Here is a 5069-nt window from a genome sequence, read left to right on the forward strand (position 1 = left end):
CAAGCATTAGTGAATGGGACGAGAATGCGAGTCAAAGCAATGCATAATAACACAATAGATTGTGAAGTACTCACTGGAGTTGCTCGCGGAAAACGTGTTTTGATTCCACGCATACACTTGACGTATTCAGGGACTGCACTGCCATTTAATTTTCAAAGAACACAGTTTCCACAGTCATCAGCGCATTTGCTATGACAATTAACAAATCCCAAGGACAGACATTTAATAGAGTTGGAATATTGTTGAGGAGACTTTTTTTTCGCATGGTCAACTTTACGTTGCAGCCAGTTGAGTTAGATCATTTGACGGACTTAAATTTTATGTCAGTAATGAAGGTGGACAAGGTCATTTGGCTAATGATGAAAGGGTTTTTACAAAAAATATTGTTTACACTGAAGTTTTGAGAACTTCGTGATATAAAATATAGAATTATTATTATGCATTATTATCATTTTAGATTTCATTCAGTTTGAATGTTTTTCAATATTTAATTTTTTTCATTCGTTCATTTGCCAATTTCATTTCTTTGTTTCTTGCCTTCACTGCATACCGCGATTTGATTTCGTGATGGCAGAGTATAGGAATTTGTTTGATAATTAACACGGGAGCGAGATGTTGTACAAAGTCGCATTGTCGAAATTATGCAATAAATTGACGCAATAAATTGCGTCAGAATTTCGAATTTCTTTAGAAAAAGGTGCTGTTCTACAAAATTGCTGATTCCTATACTGATAACTTTCCGATATCACCTGAAGAACAAATGTACGGAGCAGATGTTAAGATAATTTATTTGTTGAAAAGATTTCAAAATGGAGCATCAGTTCGAAACTTTATCGGTATTTCATTCAAACAATTCATCATATTTCATATTTTATACTAATTATTTTCTTTTTTCGCAGGTGCATATGTGGTCACATATGACGACAAATTTAAATTAAACGATTTGATTGGATTGCTAATACAAGGAAGAATTAAGCCAAAACCAGAAACACAACAAATAATTTTGCACGAGATGAAATTATAAATTTTAATTTATTTTTTAAATTGTTTTCTACAACTTTCTTTAGATTTTGTTCATATTTTAATCAAATTCATCAATAAAATTTATTTACTATTAAAATAAATAAATTGTATTTTCTATTGGTCGAATTTCGACCACTGGCGACCCTAGTTTTTATAAAAGCGGCAAATGTTTGTATTTAATCACAATATATAAATGCACTGATTAGCATACTTTTCCACTTTTTTAATTGGATTTGCATTCGTAATGCAAATCTACACTTAATAATTCCGTTGTTTTCGAACTTCGAATGTAATTATTGAGTTGAAAGATATGTTAAAATGAATAATATTAAAAGGTGGACATAAGACTAACATAATCATAGACAAATTTAATCATATATTACCTTTGATGTAAGATGAACATGATCAAGAACAAATTAATAAGATGAAAAATTGAACATAAGATGAGCAATGAAGTAAATAAAATATAAAATAATGCAGTATAATTTTATACAATTTGTAATTTATATAAAAACAGTAAAATTGTAATAATAGTTATGGTGTATAAATTCAACTATAATTGAAGACTAAAAATTATAAGTTGTGAATAAGTAATAAAAATATGGACTAATATTATAAAAAAAATGAGTGTGGAGTTTTTTCTTAAAAAGTTATTATTGAAAACAGTGTTCGGATATTTACATTTGATATGTAACGTGGACGTTTGGGATATTGGACATAACATTATAGTTGAGACATAACATTATTGAATGTTGAATATTGAATTATACAACTAGTTTAGCTATACAGCATTATTGGAGTTCGATTCTCGGATGTCGTTATTGAGTTAAAACTGGTGTAGTTTCCGTTCGCATAACTCTTTTGTTAATGCAAGCAGCTCATTTAGCTTGAGGTTTCCTGCCAAGTCATCACCAACCCAATGGTGCCCCCAAGACAGTCCCCCTCCTACTTGTCAGTGTTGGGCATTGGCATAATATATGCACTACTGTCTCCTTTTCTTCTAGACATAGTCTGCAAGTGTCGTCCTCAGCAAGAGTTATTTTTTGAGGTGGTACTTGAAGTTGCCATTTGCAGTAATTAGTGAGGTCAGTCAACTTAGGGTGCTCCGCGGATAGCTAAGCATTTTTATCGCTTCCGTGGCCCACGATTTCGGCAACATGAGTTTGGTCTGTCTACAAGTGCTCAACTCTGTCCATCTATTAAGATGAAGTAAGGTTATATATTTATAGACATAGGCTGCCATCATGTTATAGCCCTATGGTATTCTGGGTTCTGGGTCGCAGAAGTTATATCTTGATCCTTGCTTTGCAAGTTCATCTGCCTACTCGTTTTGCTCAATACCGATGTGTTCCTTAACCCACATAACCGTTACCTCATTTTCATGAGCACATTCCATGAGCTTGGTTACACATTCTTGAACTTAACTGTTAGCTATGTATGTCTTTTGCATGCTTTTGATACTTGCTTGATTGTCTAGCGCTATCAGAATCTTTTTCTGACGCACCTGACAATCCAATAGGTGATCATGAGCATGTGAGACGGCCATAAGTTCCGCCTGATAGACGGAAACATATATTCCTAGATGTAGAGTGCACGCTAGATATAGCTTTTTCGAGTAAACCCCAGCACCAGCTCTGCCATCCATCAAGGACCAATCGGTAAAGATGCAGATGTCATTCCCGTTACATTCATTATGTAGAAGGCCGTCTACTATCAGTGTTCTATAAGACACTTCTGTCCCATAAGCTCTTCTCACAGTCTCCAATGGCATCTGCGTTTCCTTGACCGCAGTCTGGATGATTTCAATAATTTTCCGATGGCTCACCAATTTTCCGAAGTTGTTCCATGTGGAGCTCCGGTTCATGCAAATTGCTGCCAACGCCGCCGTTTTCTTTACATGTAAATCCAACGGAAGCAAACCTAGCATCGTGTCAGATTAGTCAGATTAGTGTCTGATTTCGTCGTATTGATGGTCAGGCCTTGTTCCCTACACTATTTTTCGACGCATTTTAGAGCACCTCTCATTACGTTTCTAATGGTGTCTGTGAACTTGCCGTTCACCATCAGTGGTATATCGTGCGCATACCCAATTGTTTGTATGCCTTTGTAGTCAAGCTATTGAAGTAGAGAGTCTATGGTCGCGTTCCACAGAAATGGTGAAAGCATCCCTCCCTGTGGGCAGCCTCTGACTGCTCTGCCTCTATATCTATGTCTTTCATTTTGCAGGTCCATCGTGATAGCCATCGAAATGCCCCCTGAAGTTAGTTCTATCTCAGCTGTCCTCACGTCGTCGTGAAGGGCAGTCTCTGTGGATCTTCCCGCCCTTCAAGCATATTGATATCTGCTTAAAGGATATTTCATTAGTGTGGTGCCTTCTAGGTAGTCCACAATTACCTTATCCATAGCTTTAAGCATGAAAGAGGTAAGGCTAACAGGCCTGAATGACTTTGCTTCTGTGTAATCCTTCTTTCCTGTGTAATCCTTCTTTCCTGGCTTTGGTAGAAAGGTCACCCTTGACTCTCTCCATATCCCATGATACTGAGTTCTTCTCTCTCATGTATTTATTAAAAGCTTTCCTTGTCTTCTTTTTTATGATAGCAAGGTCCTGACTTCACCTGGGTGTGGAAGACTTTTCTGTAATGCTGGTTTGGGGACAACCATTTTCGAATGCATTAATCATCGCAGCAGTAATTACTTTGACTTCTGTTTCTACATTCCATGTGGTCTTGAGTTTCCTCATCGGCCTGTTTTGTAATAATTCCTTCACCGACATCAAGTACGTTACCTGATCTGTATTCTCAGGAATTCTTACTAGCCTCTGACTATTAGTGCGTTTTGGATGACAGAGTATTTCAAAATGTATATCCCGATGATCCGACATTGTTATTCTGTCAGCAACCCTCCATTTTTCAATTTTCTGTGTCATTGCGTCTGAGCACAGGGTTAAGTCAATAACTTCTGACCTACGTGCGTCAACGAAGTTTGGTTCTAAACCTCATTTTACAATCATCAGATTGTATTTTTCAACAAACTGGAGGAGAGATTCCCCTCTGTTATTACTATTGCTGCTACCCCACATAATGTTGTGTGCGTTCGCATAGCATCCTATGTCAATTTCCAGCCTTTTCGTCCTATTCCGTCATACTCCAACAGTCTGATTACCTCCTGCCTGGGAGGTGGTTCAGTAGAGTCGTATGGGAGATAGGCTGACGCCACGATAAAGGCGTTTGCATCACTCCCTACTCTTACCGTAGTAAGACTTGGAGAGCGTAGATGACGCAATTGGATGCAATGTAACCCCTTCCTCACCATAATGCATGTCCATATTTTTCCAGCTGTCTGTGGAAAGAACTGCGTGGTAACTGATATACCGAGTCCCTTAATAGCATTTTTAACAATCCAGGGATGAATATTCAGTTATTCAACCTTTATGCTAATCTGGTATAGGCACACCCACCGCACAACTACCGCTACCGGGTCTACACAGACCCGTTAGCCCCATGACAGCGGCGTTGTCTTCCTCGTCATGCATTCTTTTAGAATTTCACCTTGGCTTGATCTAAACTGCAGTTGAGCCTGTCCCCTGCGGTTTTAATCGCCTTAGCGTCTTCTTTGGGCCACCACACTGTGAGCATGACACCAGCACTGCTCGCTTCGCCAAACTTGCTGAAGTTAGTAACCCTCCACCTTGAAGTGTTCTTAACACAGCTGATTTGCTTCTGTTGCCTGCTAAAAATACTTTCCTTGCCTACGGTAGAGTCGTAGACAAAAATGAGTATTCTCCTCTCGTTGCGCAACGCTGTATCTTCTGATCAAAGGCCTTCCAACTTAGTTACCGTGCTGATTACCCATTGATTGTTGGTTTTTACACTTAATGGTAATGTGCCTGAGTGTTGCCAACAAACCCTATGTCACTAATTCCGCCATTTAAGGGCTCTACGGCGTTCAACAAAAATGCTTTAAATGCAACTAAGTGTCTCTCGCCAAGAGATCCTTCGACTTTTGAGTCGATGATCCGTCTTAGCGAACGCTCGGCTAAGTCGAGA

Source organism: Teleopsis dalmanni, chromosome 1, assembly GCF_002237135.1.
Source record: "Teleopsis dalmanni isolate 2A chromosome 1, ASM223713v2, whole genome shotgun sequence".
In the NCBI taxonomy this organism is placed as follows: Eukaryota; Metazoa; Arthropoda; class Insecta; order Diptera; family Diopsidae; genus Teleopsis; species Teleopsis dalmanni.